At 45.6% G+C, this 25,432-nt stretch overlaps 1 protein-coding gene and 1 non-coding gene across 2 annotated transcripts in view; both read right to left on the reverse strand.

Annotated features, from left to right (window-relative positions):
- Positions 1 to 25,432, reverse strand: part of LOC126424886 (hepatocyte nuclear factor 3-alpha-like) — a 433,342-nt gene that overhangs the window by 400,493 nt on the left and 7,417 nt on the right. The window lies entirely within an intron of this gene.
- On the reverse strand, positions 23,771 to 23,845 carry Trnar-gcg (transfer RNA arginine (anticodon GCG)). Its single transcript has one exon. It is a non-coding gene; the product is annotated as a tRNA-Arg (tRNA).

A 25,432-nucleotide genomic window follows, 5' to 3' on the forward strand; every position in this document is an offset into this window, starting at 1 on the left:
TGCTGCAACGAAATACACCTTTCTGTTAATGATGTCCACCTCAAATCCTGAATTGCGTCCTTGACACTCTCTCCCCTACTTCTCGGTAATACCGAACGTGCTACCCTGCTTTGAACTTCTTCGATGTTCTCCGTCAGTCCTATCTGGTAAGGATCCCACACCGCGCCGCAGTATTCTAAAAGAGGGCGGACAGGCATAGTGTAGGCAGTTTCTTTAGTACGTCTGTTACATTTTCTAAGTGTCCTACCAATAAACCACGGTCTTCGGCTGGCCTTCCCCGCAACGTTCTGTGTGTGTTCCTTCCAATGCAAGTTGTTTGTAATTGTAATTCCTAGGTATTCAGTTGAATTTACGACCTTTAGATTTGACTGATTTATCGTGTAACCGAAGTTCAACGGATTCCTTTTAGCAATCACGTGCATGACCTCACACTTTTCGTTGTTTAAGGTCAATTCACAATTTTCGCACCATTCAGATATCTTTTCTAAATCGTTTCGCAATTTGTTTTGATCTTATGACGACTTTACTAGTCGATAAATGTCAGCGTCATCTGCGAACAACCTGAGTCTGCTCAGATTGTTTCCTAAATCGTTCATCTAGATAAGGAAGAGCAAAGGGCAACACTACCTTGGGGAACGCCAGAAATCACTTCTGTTTTACTCTATAACCTTCCGTCAATTACTACGAACTGTGACCTCTCTGACAGGAAACCAAGAATACAGTCGCATAGCTGAGACGATATTCCGTAAGCACGCAATTTCACTAAAAGCTGCTTCTGTGGTACAGTGTCAAATGCCTTCTGGAAATCTACAAATACGGAATCAAGTCAAAGAACTTCAAAGTTAAAGATGGCCATCCTACCAAATTCCAAAGAAGTTTCCATTGAACACTTCTGTTGTAATCAAATTGCAAAACTGAAATATTAACAATTGTACATTGTCTGATATTACATGAAAATTTAAATGAAATGTGTGGTGTCACCGCCAGACACCACACTTGCTAGGTGGTAGTTTTAAATCGGCCGCGGTCCATTAGTACATGTCGGACCCGCGTGTCGCCACTGTCAGGGATCGCAGACCGAGCGCCACCACAAGGCAGGTCTCGAGATACGGACTAGCACTCGCCCCAGTTGTACGGACGACGTAGCTAGCGACTACACTGACGAAGCCTCGCTCCTTTGCCGAGCAGATAGTTAGAATAGCCTTCAGCTAAGTCCATGGCTACGACCTAGCAAGGCGCCATTAGTAACATTGCATGTATCTAAAGAGTCTCACTTGTATAGTCACAATCTCCAGATGTTCCACAAGGATGGATTAAAGTTAAGTATTCCAGCAGCTACGTACTTTTCTTTATAGCATTCATTACGTATCCTGTTTCAGACCTCACGCCATCCTGCTTTAGCTTAGCGCGTGCCTTTCGGCTTCCTCTCATTGTGTCTAGGCTGTCTTGTCTAGACACAACAAAATGTATATAAAGTAAAAGAGTAGTAGGTGTTTCTGTTTTATTTCGTACTGTTTTGTCAGGTTATCCACTTTTGTATGTTGTACAGCTGTCGAAGTTGGTTTAGACCGAAACCGGTAGCAGCATAAATATCATTATCACAAGCAGCACAGTGTAATGCATTTAGTAAAATAAACATACAATCGGAAGAGTAGAATAAGGAAACAACTAAATCACACGTGCGGAAGTATTAATAGGCCCGGATAACACTTTCATGCATAATACTGTAAAAAAAGATTGTTTTCAATGGGATACACACCCAGGACCCCTGGTAAGAACTATCTAACGCTCTACCAACTTCTCCACGGAATCTGTACTTATCAGCTACTCACAGTTGTGCTTTTCCTGTGCTCTGCAGGTCTGGTGTTACTTTTAATTAATGTTCACGCACATTCTGCTGCACGAGAGCATACAGCACGAACTACACTACTAGCCATTAAAATTGCTACACCGCGAAGGTGACGTGCTACAGACGCGAAATTTAACAGACAGGAAGAAGATGTGATATGCAAATGATTAGATTTTCAGAGCATTCATACAAGGTTGGCGCCGGTGGCGACACCTACAACGTGCTGACACGAGGAAAGTTTCCAACCGATTTCTCATACACAAACAGCAATTAACTGGCGTTGCCTGGTGAAACGTTATGATGCCTCGTGTGAGGAGGAGAAATGCGTACCATCACGTTTCCGACTTTGATAAAGGTCGGATTGTAGCCTATCGCAATTGCGGTTTATCGTATCGCGACATTGCCGGTCGCGTTAGTCGAGATCCAATGACTGTTAGCAGAATATGGAATCGGTGGGTTCAGGATGGTAATATGGAACGCCGTGCTGGATCGCATCGGTCTCGTATCACTAGCAGCCGAGATGACAGGCATCTTATCCGCATGGCTGTAACGGATCGTGCAGCCACGTCTCGATCCCTGAGTCAACAGAGGGGAACGGCAAGACAACAACCATCTGATTGAAGAGTTCCTACACAACAGAACGCAGCATGTCATTCTCAATGGAGAGAAGTCTTCCGAAGTAAGAGTGATTTCAGGTGTGCCGCAGGGGAGTGTCGTAGGACCGTTGCTATTCACAATATACACAAATCACCTTGTGGATGATATCGGAAGTTCACTGAGGCTTTTTGCGGATGATGTTGTGGTATATCGAGAGGTTGTAACAATGAAAAATTGTACTGAAATGCAGGAGGATCTGCAGCGAATTGACCCATGGCGCAGGGAATGGCAATTGAATCACAATGTAGACAAGTGTAATTCGCTGCGAATACATAGAAAGAAAGATCCCTTATCATTTAGCTACAATATAGCAGGTCAGCAACTGGAAGCAGTTAATTCCATAAATTATCTGGGAGTACGCATTAGGAGTGATTTAAAATGGAATGATAAAAAGTTGATCGTCGGTAAAGCAAATGCCAGACAGATTCTTTGGAAGAATCCTAAGGAAATGCAATCCTAAAACAAAGGAAGTAGGTTACAGTAAACTTGTTCGCCCACTGCTTGAATACTGCTCAGCAGTGTGGGATCCGTACCAGAAAGGGTTGATAGAAGAGATAGAGAAGATCCAAAGGAGAGCAGCGCGCTTCGTTACAGGAACATTTAGTAATCGCAAAAGCGCCACGGAGATGATAGATAAACTCCAGTGGAAGACTCTGCAAGAGACGCTCAGTAGCTCGGTACGGGCTTTAGTTGAAGTTTCGACAACATACCTTCACCGAGGATTCAAGCAGTATATTGCTCCCTCCAACGAATATCTCGCGAAGAGACCATGAGGATAAAATCAGAGAGATTAGAGCCCACATCGAGGCATACCAAGAATCCTCCTTTCCACGAACAATCTGAGACTGGAATAGAAGGGAGAACCGATAGAGGTACTCAAGGTACCCTCCGCCACACACCGTCAGGTGGCTTGCGGAGTATGGATGTAGATGTAGATGCACGAACAGTTCGACGATGTTTGCAGCAGCATGGACTATCAACTCTGAGAGCGTGGCTGCGGTTACCCTTGACGCTGCATCACAGACAGGAGTCCCTGCGATGGTGTACTGAACGACGAACCCGGGTGCACACATGGCAAAACGTCATTTTTTCGGATGAATCCAAGCTCTGTTTACAGCATCATGATGGTCGCATCCGTGTTCGGCGACATTGCGGTGAACGCACATTGGAAGCGTGTATTCGTCATCGCCATACTGGCGTATCACCCGGCGTGATGGTATGGGGTGCCATTGTTTACACGTCTCTGTCACCTCTTGTTCGCATTGACGGCACTTTGAACAGTGGACGTTACATTTCAGATGTGTTACGACCCGTGGCTCTACCCTTCATTCGATCCCTGTGAAACCCTACATTTCAGCAGGATAATGCAGGACCGCATGTTGCAGGTCCTGGATACAGAAAATGTTCGACTGCTGCCATTTCCAGCACATTCTCCAGATCTCTCACCAACTGAAAACGTCTGGTCAATGGTGGCCGAGCAGCTGGCTTGTCACAATACGCCAGTCACTACTCTTGATGAACTGTGGTATCGTGTTGAAGCTGCATGGGCAGCTGTACCTGTACACGCCATCCAAGCTCTGTTTGAGTCAATGCCCAGGCGTATCAAGGCCGTTATTACGGCCAGAGGTGGTGGTTGTGGGTACTGATTTCTCAGGATCTATGCACCCAAATTGCGTGAATATGTAATCACATGTGAGTTCTAGTATAATATATTTGTCCAATGAATACCCGTTTATCATCTGCATTTTTCCTTGGTTTAGCAATTTTAATGGCCAGTAGTGTAAATCGGAGTTCTGGTTGATACTCTGTCGACATACAACGTTCGGTACCGATCTGGAGGTTCGGGTGTGAGCACAACAGAGGCACAGCAGGGGTCGGCGGCAAAAGGTCCACGTGGAGGGAGGAGTGAGCGGCGGAGGCTATTACAGGCCGTTCCCTCTGCGTGGGAGGCACCCTAGCGACCCGGCAGTGCGGGCGCGCCACAGCGCCGCGATATCAATACAAGCGCCGGCGCGCGTCGCCGTGGCAACGCGGATGCCGTCGCCATGGCAACCGCCGCCGCCGCCGCCGCAGCGCCGAGAGGGAACCTGTTTCCGCGGCATCGGGCACCCCCTGGGCCCCGTCGTCATGGCAACGGCACTCTGCCGGCGCCGACGGTCCGAGGTCGCGGGAGGGGATCGAGTGGTGTCGCTCGAGAGCCCGCCCCCGCCCCCGCCTCCGACGTACTTAGGCACCCGGCTCCGCCGAAGAATTCTGCAGCAGCGCGCGATAAGGGCGAAAGTGACAACGGGCGAACAGTGCCGTCGCCCGCAGCCGATCGTACGGAGTCTCTTCGCAAATACAGTAAAGGAAACAAGTATTCACACACTAGAGCGTGGAAAAGTAAACTGCCTTTAATGACATTACGAAACCAAAAACACTAATTGGATATGCACTATACACACTGGCTGGTCGCCAATGCAGCTATGCTGGTATATACGAGGTGCGGCTAGAAAAAAACCGGACTGATGCTGGAAAAAACATTTATTTAGAATTATGTACAATTTCATGTTATCTCCTTCAATGTACTCTCCTCCTCGGTCTCTACACCGCTCCATACGAATTTTCCACTGTTCATAGCAATGCTGCAGATCATTCTCGGTAAGTCCATACATTACTTCCGTCGCTTTTTCTTTTACTGCTTCAGCAGTCTCAAATCTAGTTCCTTTCAAAGCTGACTTGACTTTAGGGAAAAGAAAAAAGTCACAGGGGGCCAAATCAGGTGAGTAGGGTGGATGATCTAAGATGGGAATGTTGTGTTTTGCCAAAAACGTCTTCACTGACAACGCACTGTGAGCTGGGGCATTGTCTTGGTGAAGGATCCATGACTTTTTTCTCCACAAATCGTTCCGTTTTCTCCGTACTCGCTCACGTAGGGTAGCCAGGACGCTAATGTAGTAATGCTGATTCACTGTTTGTCCCTCTGGTACCCAATCAATGTGCACAATCCCTTTGATGTCAAAAAAAAAAAACAATCATCATTGCCTTGAATTTTGATTTTGACATTCGTGCTTTTTTTTTGTTGTGTAGAACCAGGAGTTTTCCAATGCATCGATTGGCGTTTAGTTTCGGGATCGTAAGTAAAAAACCACGATTCATCGCAAGTAATAACATTTTGTATGAAGGTGGGATCACTTTCAATGTTTTCCAGGATATCAGAACAAATCATTCTTCGGCGTTCCTGCTGTTCAATTGTGAGACACTTTGGAACCATTTTTGAACACACTTTGTTCATGTTGAAACTTTCATGAAGAATCTGCCTAACACTTTCCTTGTCAACTCCTGTTAACTCAGACACTGCTCTGATTGTTAAACGGCGATATTGTCGAACAAGTTTACCGATTTTTTCAATGTTTGCATCAGTTTTTGCTGACAATGGTCTGCCAGTGCGAGTGTCATCACTGGTGTCTTCGCGGCCATCTTTAAATCGTTTAAACCACTCAAACACTTGTGTTCGCGATAAACAATCATCGCCGTACACTTGTTGTAACATTACAAACGTTTCACTTGCAGATTTTCCTAGTTTGAAACAAAATTTGATGTTAACACGCTGTTCTTTCTGTACACTCAACATTTTCCGACGCACAGACAAAACGTCAACTACTTAAAACAGACGCCACGGGCAGACTGAGTGCAGGAGGCAGATGAAACTCGAGCAGTAGGCGGAGCGAGAGTCACGTGACAGGCCACGCGACTTTCAACCTTATTGCATTCGTTTTATTGTTTCACCAGTACTAGTCCGGTTTTTTTCTAGCCACACCTCGTAGAACGAGAATGAACAAGCCTTTACAAAGCACAATACAAAAACGTCTGCCAAGTTCTCTACTGCGCTGGGAATTAAGTATTCACACACCAACAGAAAATGACACTTCTAACGAAGCCAGAACATGTTTAATACTTCGTATGCATACCCTTCCGATGTATTACTTCTCGCAACCTCCGTGGCATGGCATGGACCAATTTTCTTGTAGTTTCCGACGTGGTACCTTCAAATTCTGAAGGGGCAGGGGTAAAATACAGGGAGCGAAAGGCTATTTACAAATTGTACAGAAACCAGATGGCAGTTGTAAGAGTCGAGGGGCATGAAAGGCAGGCAGTGGTTGGGGAGGGAGTGAGACAGGGTTGTAGCCTCTCCCCGATGTTATTCAATCTGTATATTGAGCAAGCAGTAAAGGAAACAAAAGAAAAATTCGGAGTAGGTATTAAAACCCATGGAGAAGAAATAAAAACTTTGAGGTTCGCCGATGACATTGTAATTCTGTCGGAGACAGCAAAGGACTTGGAAGAGCAGTTGAACGGAATGGACAGTGTCTTGAAAGGAGGGTATAAGATGATCATCAACAAAAGCAAAACGAGGATAATGGAATGTACTCGAATTAAATCGGGTGAAGCTGAGGGAATTAGATTAGGAAATGAGACGCTTAAAGAAGTAAATGAGTTTTGCTATTTGGGGAGCAAAATAACTGATGATGGTCAAAGTAGAGAAGATATAAAATGTAGACTGGCAATGGCAAGGAAAGCGTTTCTGAAAAAGAGAAATTTGTTAACATCGAGTATAGATTTAAGTGTCAGGAAGTCGTTTCTTAAGGTATTTGTATGGAGTGTAGCCATGTATGGAAAAACATGGACGATAAATAGTTTGGACAAGAAGAAAACAGAAGCTTTCGAAATGTGGTGCTATAGAAGAATTCTGAAGATTATATGGGTAGATCACATAACTAATGATGAAGTATTGAATAGAATTGGGGAGGAGAGGAGTATGTGGCACAACTTGACAAAAAGAAGGGACCGGTTAGTAGGACATGTTCTGAGGCATCAAGGGCTCACCGGTTTAGTATTGGAGGGGAGCGTGGATGGAAAAAACCGTAGAGGGAGACCAAGAAATGAACACACTAAGCAGATTCAGAAGGATGTAGGTTGCAGTAAGTACTGGGAGATGAAGAAGCTTGCACAGGATAGAGTAGCATGGAGAGCTGCATCAGACCAGTCTCAGGACTGAAGACCACAACCACAACAACAACAACAACAACAACAACCACAACCTTCCCACTCTGTAAGAAGAGCCTCTTTCAAAGAGACCTTACTACGGATGTCGTGTTTTCTCACTCCACAAGTGTTCGAACTACAGACCTGTATCATTGACGTCGGCTTGCAGTAGGGTTTTGGATCATATACTGTATTCAAACATTATGAATCACCTCGAAGGGAACGATCTATTGATACGTAATCAGCATGGTTTCAGAAAACATCGTTCTTGTGCAACGCAGCTAGCTGTTTATTCGCACGAAGTAATGGCCGCTATCGACATGGGATCTCGAGTTGATTCTGTATTTCTGGATTTCCGGAAAGCTTTTGATACCGTTCCTCACAAGCGACTTCTAATCAAGCTGCGGGCCTATGGAGTATCGTCTCAGTTGTGCGACTGGATTCGTGATTTCCTGTCAGGAAGGTCGCAGTTCGTAGTAATAGACGGCAAATCATCGAGTTAAACTGAAGTGATATCAGGTGTTCCCCAGGGAAGCGTCCTGGGACCTCTGCTGTACCTGATCTATAAAAATGACCTGGGTGACAATCTGAGCAGTTCTCTTAGGTCGTTCGCAGATGATGCTGTAATTTACCGTCTAGTAAGGTCATCCGAAGACCAGTATCAGTTGCAAAGCGATTTAGAGAAGATTGCTGTATGGTGTGGCAGGTGGCAGTTGACGCTAAATAACGAAAAGTGTGAGGTGATCCACATGAGTTCCAAAAGAAATCCGTTGGAATTCGATTAATCGATAAATAGTACAATTCTCAAGACTGTCAATTCAACTAAGTACCTGGGTGTAAAAATTACGAACTACTTCAGTTGGAAAGATCACATAGATAATATAGTGGGGAAGGCGAGCCAAAGGTTGCCTTTCATTGGCAGGACACTTAGAAGATGCAACAAGTCCACTAAAGAGACACCTTACACTACACTCGTTCGTCCTCTGTTAGAATATTGCTGCGCGGTGTTGGATCCTTACCAGGTGGGATTGACGGAGGACATCGAAAGGGTGCAAAAAAAGGGCAGCTCGTTTTGTATTATCACGTAATAGGGGAGAGAGTGTGGCAGATATGATACGCGAATTGGGATGGAAGTCATTAAAGCAAAGACGTTTTTCGTCGCGGCGAGATCTGTTTACGAAATTTCAGTCACGAACTTTCTCTTCCGAATGCGAAAATATTTTGTTGAGCCCAACCTACATAGGTAGGAATGATCATCAAAATAAGAGAAATCAGAGCTCTAACAGAAAGGTTTAGGTATTCGTTTTTCCCGCGTGCTGTTCGGGAGTGGAATGGTAGAGAGATAGTATGATTGTGGTTCGATGAACCCTCTGCCAAGCACTTAAATGTGAATTGCAGAGTAACCATGCAGATGTAGATGGGATTAAAAAAATGGTTCCAATGGCTCTGAGCGCTATGAGACATAACTCCGGAGGTCATCATCAGTCCCCTAGACGTAGAACTACTTAAACTTAACTAACCGAAGGACATCACACACATCCATGCCCGAGGCAGGATTCGAACCTGCGACCGTACCGGTCGCGCGGTTCCAGACTGTAGCGCCTAGAACCGCTCGACCACCCCGGCCGGCCCGATGATGATGATGATGATTAGTGTTTTAGGGCGCACAACAGCGAGGTTATCAGCGCCCGTTCCCAAAAGTTCAATTCAGAGCCGAATCGTGAGAGAATGGGTATTGTTCAAATTGCAAGATTGGACACAGCACATCAAAACAGGGAGATAAAACTAAAAATAAAAGAGCAGTACAAACAGGGAAAAATAAGTAACGGTGGCTGAGTGAGCACTTACAAATAATGGGTGACCAAACCACTGGACAGCACATTAAGACTTCAATCCCAATATTTTGGGAAGAAGGCCAGACATCACACAAAAACGTAAAACTCTAGCGACAATCGCCTCATTATTAGTGAAAAGAGAGGGTAGGTCTGGTGGGAAACTGAAATCTTCCCTCAAGCCTGCATATAAAACACACTCAGTTAAAATATGCCGTATCGACAGCTGTGCCCCACATGTCTGACACGTTGGTGGCTCCTCACGACGTAACAGAAAACCATGTGTCAAAGGACAATGTCCTATTCTAAGCCGTGTAAGGGCTACTTCCTCAGCGCGTCGTTGTCGGAAGGAGGTGAGCCACGGTCGGACAGAATGCTTCACCGCTCGCAACTTATTATCCCTCACGTCCAGCCACTGAGCCTCCCACCAACGCATGACCTTCCGAGTCACGAAAGACGTAATGGCCTGCAGGGGGACGGAACAGCGAGCAGGAGGTGGGATGGAGCAAGCCTCCTTGGCAGCCGCATCTGCAAGGTCATTTCCAGGAATCCCTACGTGCCCTGGAACCCAGCAGAAAATCACATCCTTACCCTGCTGTTGCAAGAGCAGGAGTGCGTCCTGCACCTCTTGCACCATCCGATCTGCTGGGTACATTTGTTGAAGAGCGTGTAGAGCACTTTGGGAATCGGAGCAGATGATGAATTTCGTGCCACGATGTCGGCGCATATGCTCTAATGCTTGCAGAATAGCAAACAGTTCTGCATAGTAAACTGAGAACTGCTCTGGGAGCCCTATCCGATGGACAGTATCGGGAAACACAGCAGAGCAGCCCATAAAATCCCCCTGTTTAGAACCAGCCGTGTAAACAGTAGTAAAATCGGAATGGCGTTCTAAAATCTCAGTAAGTTTAATTTTAAAAAGGTGGTCCGGGGTACAATACTTCCTGTAAGCAGCCAGATCAAGAAGTAATCTTGGCCTTTGTAGTCGCCAGGGAGATCCCCTACTCCATCCCTGGTGGAGGACCTTAATGCCCTCCAGGTGTACCGACTCGAGACTCTCCTTTGCCCGCCCGGCCCGATGGGATTCAGGTCCGGACTCTGAGCTGGTGTTTTAACAGTGTGTGGAGTGTTGTAGAGCAACCACAGCCGGGCAATTTGCGCCGTATGTTTGGGATCATTGTCCTGTCGGAAGTAATAATTTCTAGGAAGACCCAAGGCGTCAACACTCTATCTGAGAATGTTCATATACACAAATCTGTCCGTGGTACCTTCCACAAACACTAATTTTCCGACACCGGAGGCTGACATACAGCCCCATACCATCACTCCAACACCTCCGTGCTTCACCGTGGGTTGAATGTTGTTTCGGTAGAGGTCTGTATTCGGTCTTCTCCAGACTAAGATCCTACCACCATTGTGCATGATATTAAATTTTCTTTCATCACTAAACAATATACAGGGTGTTTTAAAAAACAGCGATAGAAATACACCGTTTGTTGCAATATGCTCGGGACAACAGTACATTTTCAGGCGGACAAACTTTCGAAATTACAGTAGTTACAATTTTCAACAACAGATGGCGCTGCAAGTGATGTGAAAGATATAGACGACAACACAGTCTGTGGGTGCGCCATTCTGTACGTCGTCTTTCTGCTGTTAGACAACATGGTTTATTCCTTAGAACAGAGGATTTTTCTGGTGTTGGAATTCCACCGCCTAGAACACAGTGTTGTTGCAACAAGACGAAGTTTTCAACGGAGGTTTAATGTAACCAAAGGACCGAAAAGCGATGCAATAAAGAATCTGTTTGAAAAATTTCAACGGACTGACGTGACAGATGAACGTGCTGGAAAGGTAGGGCGACCGCGTACGGCAACCACAGAGGGCAACGCGCAGCTAGTGCAGCAGATGATCCAACAGCGGCCTGGGGTTTCCGTTCGCCGTGTTGGAGCTGCGGTCCAAATGACGCCAACGTCCACGTATCGTCTCATGCGCCAGAGTTTACACCTCTATCCATACAAAATTCAAACGCGGCAAACCCTCAGCGCCGCTACCATTGCTGCACGAGAGACATTCGCTAACGATATAGTGCACAGGATTGATGACGGCGATATGCATGTGGGCAGCATTTGGTTTACTGACGAAGCTTATTTTTACCTGGACGGCTTCGTCAATAAACAGAACTGGCGCATATGGGGAACCGAAAAGCCCATGTTGCAGTCCCATCGTCCCTGCATCCTCAAAAAGTACTGGTCTGGGCCGCCATTTCTTCCAAAGGAATCATTGGCCCATTTTTCAGATCCGAAACGATTACTGCATCACGCTATCTGGACATTCTTCGTGAATTTGTGGCGGTACAAACTGCCTTAGACGACACTGCGAACACCTCGTGGTTTATGCAAGATGGTGCCCGGCCACATCGCACGGCCGACGTCTTTAATTTCCTGAATGAATATTTCGATGATCGTGTGATTGCTTTGGGCTATCCGAAACATACAGGAGGCGGCGTGGATTGGCCTCCCTATTCGCCAGACATGAACCCCTGTGACTTCTTTCTGTGGGGACACTTGAAAGACCAGGTGTACCGCCAGAATCCAGAAACAATTGAACAGCTGAAGCAGTACATCTCATCTGCATGTGAAGCCATTCCGCCAGACACGTTGTCAAAGGTTTCGGGTAATTTCATTCAGAGACTACGCCATATTATTGCTACGCATGGTGGATATGTGGAAAATATCGTACTATAGAGTTTCCCAGACCGCAGCGCCATCTGTTGTTGAAAATTGTAACTACTGTAATTTCGAAAGTTTGTCTGCCTGAAAATGTACTGTTGTCCCAAGCATATTGCAACAAACGGTGTATTTCTATCGCTGCTCGTTTAGTTTTTATTGCCGTTTCAAATATACCGGTCATTTTTGAAACACCCTGTAGTATCCCAGAAATCTGCTGTCTTGGATACGTGCTGTTCTGCGAATTCCATCCGCCACTTCGTGTTCTTTTTGCTGATGTAGGGCTTTCGTCTCGGGACCCTGGCTCTGTAGCCCGAACGATTGAGAATGGTACGAACTGCCCTTGGAGTGATGTCCTTTCGGAAGTGGTCATGTATATATGCGGATAGTGCCGACGCTGTTGTTTTCGGGTTTTTCCTGGTGATTCTTAGTAGCATTCTGGTCTCTCTTGTTGTAAGTTTCTGCGGACGACCGTGTCGTTCACTGTTTATTACTACATGTCTGTCCTTATATCGCCTAATGATAGATTGCACAGTCGCTCGGCTTCGTCCTATGATGTTCGCAATTTCGGCATACGACTTGTGTTGAAGATATTGGGCGACAACGATGTTTCATTCCTCAATGGTCGTTTCCTTCCCCTTGCTGTTCCACCGTACCCACACGTCCGACGTGCTGTGGCTTCACGGCCGCCACACTACTACACAAGTGTGGCATGCACTCCGGGGCTGCGTCAGCCGTTTGTTTGGTTGAAAGTAGTCCGCTGTATGAATACATTTTGCCCCTGTCTTAGACCGTGCGGAGTGCAACATATTTCATTTTCACAGAATAGATTCTTGGCATACGGGAAGCTTCATTAACAAGAACATGGTTATCTGACGCTACATCATCGTACTTATTCGTATCGGCGCTGTGGGTGATTTACTATCCCAACACACCATCGTAGTTTGTCACAACCTACTGTATGAATTCTTATTTCCATGACTGTATGCGGCTCGCTCGAGAAATATCCCGTTCGTTATACTGTTTAAGCCACACATCGAAGAAGAACGGAAATAAAAGATGATTAAAGAACGCGATTAGAATTCATGATGAAAGGACATCAATGATAAGATTCGCTGATGACACTGCTATTCTCACAAGGGGTGGCCACAACGTTGGATCACGGATTTACTTTAAACTTTGTACACCTTTAGTAAGCAATTAAAACAACGTACTGAACAAGTAGTAAGGTGCACTACTCCTGCAATTCTGAGAAAATCGCAAGAGAAATTGTACGCACCTATTTTGCAAATGATGTAGCTGTGCTAAGGTGAAGGCTGTAAGAAGTCATTATGGTCACGTGTTTAGCTAATGTGCATACGAAGAGGCTCGTGGATAAGACGACGGTTCGAATCCTGCTAATACTTACATTTTAATTTATATTTCTTCATCACTGGTCACATTAATTTATATGACACTGAAGACGTAATCTCTCTCTCTCTTCTCAGCGATCAGAGGCCCTGTAGACCACGCGCTGCATCAGAGATCTGCTTCCACCGCCTTTTGTCTCTCGCAGCCTCTCTCCACCCTGCGGAAATTCCTAATGGTGCGATGTCCTGTATGTAATCTTTCCACCTTGTACGAGGTCGGCCCAATGGTCTTGGTGATTCTGTTGTTTTCCATTATGGCCACATGTCCAGCCCATTGCAGTCTCCTATTTTTTAATTTCTGGATGATAGTGGGTTGCTTCATTAACTGATAAATTTCACTATTCTTTCGAATTCTCCATACGCCATTCCCCAACACAGGTCCCCAGATTTTTCACATTACTTTTCTTTCGAAAACATTCAGTTTTTCTCTTTCAGTCTTTGTAAGCGTCCAGCTTTCTGAACCGTACAGTACTGTGGTGCAGATAACAGTGTTTCATATCTTCATCTTTGTGGTGATGGACAAAGCTTTACTTTTGAGTGGGCTGCTTAGTGAGAACAGAAATCTTGACCCTGAGGCTATTCTTTCATTTATATCCATTGTTATGATATTTTTACTGTTGAAACGTGATCGTCGGTCAATTTCAAAGCAAGCATTTGGGTTTATCTCTAGGGGGCTCGCAGAGCTCGGGAAGAGGTAATATAATGAAAAAAATCCTACGTGATTTTCCATGAAGTTGTAGAGTATTTCATACGTTATTTGTATGTTTGCTATTTTTAATCAAAGTTTCAAGGACGACGGACCGGCTTGGAAAGCCCAAGTCAAACCTAGATAAAAGACTATGTAAATGAAGTTATTTAGTAAGCCATAATGTGCCAGTCCACACGAGCAATGTACGATTACTCGTCCGACGTTCTCTCGACGTCAACGCTGCAGTATGGTATTTGTCATACAGACATGGAAAACAAACTGTAACGCCATCTACTACATCGAATGAATGCAGTTTTCTCGCCTTTACAAGCAACGTTCAGAGTTTCTAAGGGAAAACGCGGCTCGCTGATATTTTGAAAGATTTCTCTTTCTTCCGATAGTATGGATTAAAGTTTAAGTTTGAGCGGGAGTCGAACCGTCACCTCATACACGTTGCACCTTATTGGACAATGGCCTTGCCGCAGTGGATACACCGGTTCCCGTGAGATCACCGAAGTTAAGCGCTGTCGGGCGTGGTCGGCATTTGGATGGGTGACCATTCAGGCCGCCATGCGCTGTTGCCATTTTTTGGGGTGCGCTCAGCCTCGTGATGCCAATTGAGGAGCTACTCGACCGAATAGTATTAGCTTCGGTCAAGAATACAATCATAACGACCGGGAGAGCGGTGTGCTGACCCCACGCCCGTCTTATCTGCATCCTCCATGGAGGATGACACGGCGGTCGGATGGTCCCGGTAAGCCACTCGTCGCCTGAAGACGTAGTGCTAGTTGCACCTTATTACTTGCACATTATGTTGTGGCCTACTAAAGATGCACAATGTTTGAAGTAAATCTGAGCCAACTAGAGGTGTACAAAGTCTGAACTAAATTCGTGAGCCCAACGTCGTGGTCTCCCTTTGTCGGTGGAAGTGAAGAATTAAAAGTGTGCTCTGAATGGAACGAAAACTCTAATGAACACGCACTGTGGACTGAGAGTAAACCGAAGGGAGGAAGGAAGATAGAAGTGTTTAGAGTCCAGTCGACAACGAGGTGATAAGGAACAGAGCGCACAAACTCTGATTAAGGCTAAGCGCGCGCACAGGTGATTTTTCAGTCGGGGCAACCGCTGTCCCGGAAGTACATTATGGTGTGCACACAGCGCCAGGAAAAACCGCTACTATTTCAGTACCGCCGTAGATTTCATCGAAACAGCCGGCCGGTGTGGCCGAGCGGTTCTAGGCGCTACAGTCTGGAACTGCGCGATCGCTACGGTCGCAGGTTCGAATCCTGCTTCGGGCATGGATGTGTGTGATGTCCTTAGGTTAGTTAGGTTTAAGTAGTTATAAGTTCTAGGGGAATGATGACCTCGGAAGCTGAGTCCCATAGTGCTCAGAGCCATTTGAACCATTTTTCATCGAAACATTTTGTTTCGTGGCTCTTTTACTAGGAAGAACAGCGAGGAAACAGCCCAAATATCGTTACCGGGTGTGTCCAATTGTAAGTTACTCTATCCTGTGCAAGCCTCTTCACCTGCAAATAACTACGGCAGCCTACATCCATTTGCAACAGCTTACTGTATTCATTCCTTTATCTCTATCTACAACGTTTACCCCCCCCACACTCCGTTCCATCACCAAAATGACGATTTATTCATGGCTCGTGTCGTATCAACCGACCCCTTCTTTTACACAAGTCATGCCATAAATCTCTCTTTTTCCCCCAATTCTATTCATCCTCATTAATTACTCGATCTACCCATTTAATCTTCAGCTATCTTCTGTAGCACCACATTTCAAAATAATCTATTCTCTTGTTGTCAGCTGCTTATCGTCCACGTTTCACTTTTGTACGAGGCTGCACTATAGACAAATACAGGGTGTATCAAAATCAATCACCAGATTTTTAAAAAATCATAGCTATTGTGTTAGTTGAGATATGTGCATGAACAACATACTGTTGGAAAGAACAAACTCTCAGACATTTACATGGTTCCTGCTAGGTAGCAGCAGTGTGCGCCGACTTCAATTGTGTAATCCGTTCATCATAAGAATAAACCTGCTGTAAACATTGCACTGTGTATTCTTCCGCGTTTGCTGGAACCTCATTGGATTTCCGTTTCACGTGAGCCAAGCTGTCTAGAGTACTGTCAAGTACGATAATAAGGGTACGTTTTGTGCTGTGCGTTATGCGCACATCGACTTTGTGCTAATACGGGACAACAAACAGCTTTACCGGCGCATTTAACTTTGACAGCCCTGGCCGGTCAGCTGGTACAGCTAGCCTGCAGTGGCGTGGCCAGCTGCAGTTCACTCGTAAAAAGAGACGAGCAGAGGAGCAATACAGCTTCGAATGCCATTTAATTTTTAAGCATAATGAAATAATACACTGCAAATCTCCCACAATACGCTCCTTATACGAAAACCGCAATACGTTATCGTTTTTAGCTAACGTACTATTGTGATTAAAAACAAGAATGATGAAAATTCCTTACTCAACCACAGGGTAATTTTCCTGCATAAGCTGTGTGTAACCTAAGAGAGTACTGAAGGATTTCTGTATAGTTAAATACTGAAGCCACTGAAGGTATTACAGTCACTCGTCTAGTAATCTCTTAGCTCCTTCCTTATCCGAATCCGAGAAATACATTTCAGTTCTGGAAGTGTTACCTGCTACGTTGATAACGAGCCTACAATAACGGAATTCACGAAGCCAACCAGGCGCAGCATTTTCCCTTCTTTTATGACGAGCCGTTCTATATCCGGCCAGCGTTCGGCAGCGACGTGTGGAAAAGCTGCGTGCGTTAGTTCCAGTGAAAATGGTGTCGGGATAACAGAAAGCGTTTAGTGTTCTACGTTTTGCTAAGTGCGGGTCAGTAATAACTGTTCTGCGTGACTTTCGTACTAGGTATGGTGTGGATCCTCCTGCAGCACAGAGCATTAGACGATGGTGTGAACAATTCCGAGAAACAGGTCGTTTGTGTAAAGGAACATCGCCGGGCCGTCCCCGAGTGTGTCACAGACGTCGAACGTATCCGCCACAGTTTCACAAGGAGTCCGCAGAAATCCTTTCGCCGTACAGTTCGACAGCTCACCATGCCCCCAATATCCGTCTGGCGTGTGTTGCGTCGACATTTACACATCAAACCATACAAAATTCTGCCACTGCAAGCGCTTCGTGAAGGTTACAACAACGCGTGGAGTTCTGTAATATCGTTCTTGGCAAGACGGGTGATGACAGTTTTCTTCCACGCTTAGTATTTAGTGACGATGCACACTTAAATGGAAAGGTGAAAAGTCAACGTGAGACTAAGGGGTAAGGAACAATCAGATGAAGTTGCGCAATACGAGAGGGACTCTCCAAAATTTTGTGCAGTTTCGAGGGTTTTCTTAGCCGGAAACACTGTTACAGGAAGCACATATCTCGACATGCTTTAAGAACTTTCTCTTCCCACAGTTGGAGAAAGATTCGAACGACTTCGTTTACCAACGGGATGGGACACCGCCACACTGGCAACTGGAAGTGCGGGAATTTATAAATCAATGGATTACTGAACGATGGATCGCACACACTGGACCAAATAATTCAGCTTTACATTACTGACCTCCAAGATCACCGGACCTGACTGTATGTGATTATTTCTTGTGGGGCTAATAAAAGATTGTTGATGTGCCTCCGATAGCAACAACAATGAATGAATTGAGACATCGCATAAACAGCAGCTGTGGAAACTGTGTCCAAGACAAGCTGGCTGCAGTGTGGGAAGAATTTGAATACCGCATTCATATATGTCGTGCATCACAAGGTGGGAATATTGAACTCCTATAAAAGGTACGAAAAGAAACCAGTTTCCTGTTCATCAAAAAAACAAAATTCGCTGTGTATGTTCATTAATTCCAGAAATATAGAAATGGCAAATCGGATGATTCTTTCTGATAAACACTCAAAAATACTTCCTAACACTTAAATCTATATTAGATCGCTGTTGTCCGTATCGCAAAGCCAGACTCATGTTGCAGTGGTCTGAGGGCATGACAGTGAACTTACGTTGATGTCCGTCACCAACTTCACCCAATTTGAAGCCGATGGACAAGGTCTGGGACGCTACCTGGAGCCAGCCAGCTCCGCGCTCACAAACCACCGACAGGTATGATTTACGGGAATTACGTGACCTACTGCCGAAAACCTACTAAGGACTTTTAGAATGCTGCTGTACGGCGTTCCGAAGGTGAATCAACATGCTATCAATCATGTGGACCTCAAGTTTTTGCTTATCGGTTTATGTATCAGTTTAATTACATTAGCTCAGATGAACTGGATGAATGATGGATGAAGGTGAAATGGCAGCGTAAAATGGGCAGTGTAGTGACAAACGAAAATTTGTGTCAGACCTCGACCCGAATATCCTGTTTCTCACTAGCGGCCGCCTCTGTCACTGTGCTACCTCAGGGTGTCTCCAGGCCTCACTGTATTGACCGTATTACCCCGTACGACTTTCGAACATTAAATGGTAATGTCAGTGTCAGTCACAGTCTGAGTCAGTACTGGAGACACCTTGATACAGCGCAGCGATTAAGTCGACTACTTGTGACAAACGGGAATTTCAACAACAGATGGCGCTGCGGTCTGGGAAACACTATAGTACGATATTTTCCACATATCCACCATGCGTAGCAATAATATGGCGTAGTCTCTGAATGAAATTACCCGAAATCTTTGACAACGTGTCTGGCAGAATGGCTTCACATGCAGATGAGATGTACTGCTTCAGCTGTTCAATTGTTTCTGGATTCTGGCGGTACACCTGGTCTTTCAAGTGTCCCCACAGAAAGACGTCACAGGGGTTCATGTCTGGCGAATAGGGAGGCCAATCCACGCCGCCTCCTGTATGTTTCGGATAGCCCAAAGCAATCACACGATCATCGAAATACTCATTCAGGAAATTAAAGACGTGGTGGTGGTTAGTGTTTAACGTCCCGTCGACAACGAGGTCAATAGAGACGGAGCGCAAGCCCCGGTTAGGGAAGGAAATCGGCCGTGCCCTTTCAAAGGAACCATCCCGGCATTGGCCTGAAACGATTTAGGGAAATCACGGAAAACCTAAATCAGGATGGCTGGAGACGGGATTGAACCGTCGTCCTCCCGAATGCGAGTCCAGTGTGCTAACCACTGCGCCACCTCGCTCGGCAATTAAAGACGTCGGCCGTGCGATGTGGCCGGGCACCATCTTGCATAAACCACGAGGTGTTCGCAGTGTCGTCTAAGGCAGTTTGTACCGCCACAAATTCATGAAGAATGTCCAGATAGCGTGATGCAGTAATCGTTTCGGATCTGAAAAATGGGCCAATGATTCCTTTGGAAGAAATGGCGGCCCAGACCAGTACTTTTTGAGGATGCAGGGACGATGGGACTGCAACATGGGGCTTTTCGGTTCCCCATATGCGCCAGTTCTGTTTATTGACGAAGCCGTCCAGGTAAAAATAAGCTTCGTCAGTAAACCAAATGCTGCCCACATGCATATCGCCGTCATCAATCCTGTGCACTATATCGTTAGCGAATGTCTCTCGTGCAGCAATGGTAGCGGCGCTGAGGGGTTGCCGCATTTGAATTTTGTATGGATAGAGGTGTAAACTCTGGTGCACGAGACGATATGTGGACGTTGGCGTCATTTGGACCGCAGCTGCAACACGGCGAACGGAAACCCGAGGCCGCTGTTGGATCACCTGCTGCACTAGCTGCGCGTTGCCCTCTGTGGTTGCCGTACGCGGTCGCCCTACCTTTCCAGCACGTTCATCCGTCACCTTCCCAGTCCGTTGAAATTTTTCAAACAGATCCTTTATTGTATCGCTTTTCGGTCATTTAGTTACATTAAACCTCCGTTGAAAACTTCGTCTTGTTGCAACAACACTGTGTTCTAGGGGGTGGAATTCCAACACCAGAAAAATACTCTGCTCTAAGGAATAAACCATGTTGTCTACAGCACACTTGCACGTTGTGAACAGCACACGCTTACAGCAGAAAGACGACGTACAGAATGGCGCACCCACAGACTGCGTTGTCTTCTATATCTTTCACATCACTTGCAGCGCCATCTGTTGTTGAAAATTGTAACTACTGTAATTTCGAAAGTTTGTCCGCCTGAAAATGTACTGTTGTTCCAAGCATATTGGAACAAACGGTGTATTTCTATCGCTGCTCGTTTAGTTTTTATTGCCGTTTCAAATATACCGGTCATTTTTGAAACACCCTGTATGTAACGCAGCCAATGAGATTGCTGCTGACGTAGAACCTATTCTCCTCGCGGATCACACTCGCGCAGTGATACCTGAACGCGCGAGGTATTATAACGAGTGTACAGACCTCCGATTACTCAGTCTGCATTTGTCTGCACCAGTCTATAGTCAAGTTTCAGTCTGCATCTAATAAGATTACCATATTCCTGTACATAGCCATGAAGAGAAATGTATAGACACTTTTCAAGTATCAGAGATGTGAGAATAAGATTAACGTACCAAGACCAAAGGAACTTCAGATTGTCAACTGTAAACAGCATCCAGAATCAAGTTAAGTAATTTCTATGCTTTTTATTATTTTAATAAATATGTGTGAAAATTAATCAAGTTCTGTTTAAAGTTGGTCACTGTCAATCTGCTACTCTAAGCGTGCAAGTGGCATTTCTATCGTCTGACCTAACGGCAGAAGATAAACACTCCACGATGAGACCACGAGACATATTGCTGACACTCGCCTACTTCGTTAGAGCGACAAGTCAAATAGTCTGATGGTGTGTGTACCGAAGGTCTTACAGTACGCACACCACAGTGATCCCACATATTCTCAGTTTGGTATAAATCCGGGAGTCTGGTGGCCATATAGTACGGTAAATTTATCTTGACGCTCTTCGAACCGCACACGTACACTGCCTGCTGTGTGACACGCTGCATGATCCCGCTAGTAGATGCCATCGTGCCGAGGAAAAACAAACTGCATGTAGGTGTGGATGCATACTTAAGTTGATCCATTGGGCCTTGCGCAATGACGAGATGACCCAGGGAATTCCACTAAAATGTTCCCCATTACCACAGTGTTCCCTTCTCCGGCCTGGACTCTTCCGAGAATTGTTGCATGGCTGTACAAGCCAACAGCCATCTGTCCGATGGAGCATAAATCGTCATTCATCTGAAAATGTCACTACCGCCACTGAATGGACGTCCAGTTTCGGTACTAGCATCCATGTTTCAGTCTTCGTCGCCAATGAACACCAGTCAGCATGGGTGCATGAGTATGGGGCGCCTGTTGCAGGGACACACACGCAGCAACGTTCGCGAGACACTGTAGCCCCTTGGTTCATTAGTGCGGTCAGTTCCTCGATAGTTGAACGTCTATTCGCCCGTGCATACCTTCGCAGCCGTCGTCGGCCCCATAATTCCAATCCCAAAGAAAGCAGGTGTTGACAGATGTGAAAATTACCGAACTATCAGTTTAGTAAGTCACAGCTGCAAAATACTAACACGAATTCTTTACAGACGAATGGAAAAACTGGTAGAAGGCGACCTCAGCGAAGATTAGTTTGGATTCCGCAGAAATGCTGGAACACGTGAGGCAATACTGACCCTATGACTTATCTTAGAAAACAGATTAAGGAAAGGCAAACCTACATTTCTAGCATTTGTAGAGTTAGAGAAAGATTTTGACAATGTTGACTGGAATACTCTCTCTCAAATTCTAAAGGTGGCAGGGGTAAAATACAAGGAGCGAAACGCTATTTACAATTTGTTCAGAAACCAGATGGCAGTTATGAGTCGAGGGGCATGAAAGGGAAGCAGTGGTTGGGAAGGAAGTGAGACAGGGTTGTAGCCTCTCCCCGATGTTGTTCAATCTGTATATTGAGCAGGCAGTAAAGGAAACAAAAGAAAAATTCGGAGTAGGTATTAAAATCCATGGAGAAGATGACATTGTAATTTTGTCAGAGACAGCAAAGGACTTGGAAGAGCAGTTGAACGGAATGGACAGTGTCTTGAAAGGAGGATATAAGATGAACATAAGCAAAACGAGGATAATGGAATGTAGTCGAATTAAATCGGGTGAAGCCGAGGGAAGTAGATTAGGAAATGAGAAAGTAGTAAAGGAGTTTTGCTATTTGGGGAGCAATATAACTGATAATGGTCGAAGTAGAGGAGATATAAAATGTAGGCTGGCAATGGCAAGGAAAGCGTTTCTGAAGAAGAGAAATTTGTTAATATCGAGTATAGATTTAAGTGTCAGGAAGTCGTTTCTGAAAGTATTTGTATGGAGTGTAGCCATGTATGGAAGTGAAACATGGACGATAAATAGTTTGGACAAGAAGAGAATAGAAACTTTCGAAATGTGGTGCTATAGAAGAATGCTGAAGATTAGATGGGTAGATCACATAACTAATGAGGTATTGAACAGAATTGGGGAGAAGAGGAGTTTGTGGCACAACTTGACAAGAAGAAGGGACCAGTTGGTAGGACATGTTATGAGGCATCAAGGGATCACAAATTTAGTATTGGAAGGCAGCGTGGAGGGTAAAAATCGTAGAGGGAGACCAAGAGATGAATACACTAAGCAGATTCAGAAGGATGTAGGTGGCAGTAAGTAATGGGAGATGAAGAAGCTTGTACAGGATAGGGTAGCATGGAGAGCTGCATCAAAGCAGTATCAGGACTGAAGACGACGACAACAACAACAACAACAACAACAACAACAACAACAAAGGTGCAGCACAGTTGCCTCGACGCCGATTTTGGGTAGCGCCATTTTGCCATACTCGCTACAATTTAACCATTGTGACACGCGAACAGTTTACGGTCTTCATCAAATGGTTCAAATGGCTCTAAGCACTATGGGACTTAACATCTGAGGTCATCAGTGCCCTAGAACTTAAAACTACTTAAACCTAACTAACCTAAGGCCATTACACACATCCATGCCCGAGGCAGGATTCGAACCTGCGACCGTAGCAGCAGCGCGGTTCCGACCTAAGGCGCCTAGAAGCGCTCGGCCACAGCGGCCAGCCAGACTTAATCGTTTCGAAAATGCTTCCACCCCTCTCCCGAAGGACAATGATCGTACCCTTTTGGACGTCAGATCAATCGCTCCTTTTCCACATTACGACAACGACTGCAAAGTTTTCTGCGAGTCGAATCGCAGATTATATACCCTACACTGCTAATGCTGCCAGCTGCCGTCTGTGAGTGGTTACTGCACATTTACGTCGAACACAGGCGGTGGTCACATTAATGTGACTCGATCATTTTCCGGGACAGTTTTGTTTTTCTCATCCGGTATATAAATGATCGTTTTATAAATTGAAACAAAGCTTTTGTTGCTGCAATCTACATTTATTAGTGTTCCAGACACGTTTGGCCTTTTTACATTATGGTGGCTGTGGTGAATTAGTAACAAACTATTAAAACCACTAAAGGTGCCTTGCCATGAAAGATGAAACACGGATCTATGATACATAAATATCCTTTGCAACAACAAGGCGTTTCGGAATGAGATTCTCACTCTGCAGCGGAGTGTGCGCCGATATGAAACTTCCTGGCAGATTAAAACTGTATGCCGGACCGAGACTCGAACTCGGGACCTTTGCTATTCGCGGGCAAGTGCTCTACCAACTGAGCTACCCAAGCACGACTCACGCCCAGTCCTCACAGCTTTACTTCTGCCAGTACCTCTTCTCCTACCTTCCAAATTTTACAGAAGCTCTCCTGCGAACCTTGCAGAACTAGCACTCCTGAAAGAAAGGATATTGCGGAGACGTGGCTTAGCCACAGCCTGGGGGATGTTTCCAGAACGAGATTTTCACTCTGCAGCGGAGTGTGCGCTGATATGAAAAGGCTGTGAGGGCGGGGTGAGAGTCGTGCTTGGGTAGCTCAGTTGGTAGAGCACTTGCTCGCGAAAGGCAAAGGTCCCGAGTTCGCGTTTCGGTCCGGCACACAGTTTTAATCAGCCCGGATGTTTCAAGGCGTTTCAGTTTATAAAATGAATAATAATTTTTGAAGACGGAACAGGCAGCCAGCATAGTCCTTGGAGGTGAACATGGTGACGAAAATGAGTAACTGAATTGTTGCAATATAAAGTGGGACGAACATCGGAAACTGGTGCCAGAGAAGGCTTGAAGAAATTAAGCCTTCTTGGGACATACCAGTCTGCGTTTAGTGCACGTGTTGCAGAAACGTCATGCAAGGCACTAGAGGGACCAACCCTAGATAGCTGCCTCAGTGTTTCTAGTCAATGTCATGCCACCGTGAATCAATGCACCGACGGAATTTTGTGGGAGGGGGGAGGGGGTGGGGGGCGAGGCGCTGCGCTGCTAGAATCATGAGCAGGTCGGTATTTAAAAAAGGGAAGGTCAGGATTTAACATTCCTTCGACGAGGTCGTCATTAGAGAAGGACAGGAATGCGGAACGGAATTGAGTGTCCTTTTAAAAAGTACCATTGCAGCATTAGTCTTAACCGATCTCAGAAAAACGAAATCTGGATGGTTGAGAGAAGCTTGAACGTCTGTCCTCTCTAACTAGATTCCAGCACGTAACCAAGATGTGTCGTACAGCCATTACAGAAAACGGTATATACCCCTACAACTGGCAAGGTGCGTCAGTTCGGAAGCCAATGGAAGACAAGGGCACACTACCTCCAATAGTAGCATGTGTAGTAAATGACTGCGGTTTCCGAACAAACCGTCGGGCTATGACTACGTAAGTTTTCAAGGTGTATTGACCGACTACAGACCGCCGTAGTAGCTGAGTAATTAGCGTCGCTGCCACCGGCGCGTAAAGACCTGGGTTCGATTCCCGGCACCGCCTCGTATTTTTCTGATGTAGGGAAGTCTGGAATAGGATCCACTCAGGATCTTGGAGCCACATGAGGAGCTGCTTGAAGAAAGAAGCTGCAGTATCTTTACTAGCATCGCTCCTCTTACTGTCTTGTAGGCAGCAGATGGCCAGTCGGAATAGGTCTAAGGCCTAATCTGTGACAGATGTTATTAAATATATTGTTGTCGTGTCTGCAGTCGAAGAATACAGTCACCTTCCCAGCGACCCATCTGGTCGCCATCTTCAGCATGGATCACTGAAATGTTGTTTTAAGATGACTATGATCACACTGCAGGCCCTACATGAATGTGTGCTTCTACACCTAACACATACTCCACAACCCGCCGTACAATGCTTGGCGGTCGCTACCCTGTACCACAAGTAGCCATTTCCTTTCCTGTT

The sequence above is a fragment of the Schistocerca serialis genome, chromosome 10 (genome assembly GCF_023864345.2).
Source record: "Schistocerca serialis cubense isolate TAMUIC-IGC-003099 chromosome 10, iqSchSeri2.2, whole genome shotgun sequence".
Classification (NCBI taxonomy): domain Eukaryota; kingdom Metazoa; phylum Arthropoda; class Insecta; order Orthoptera; family Acrididae; genus Schistocerca; species Schistocerca serialis.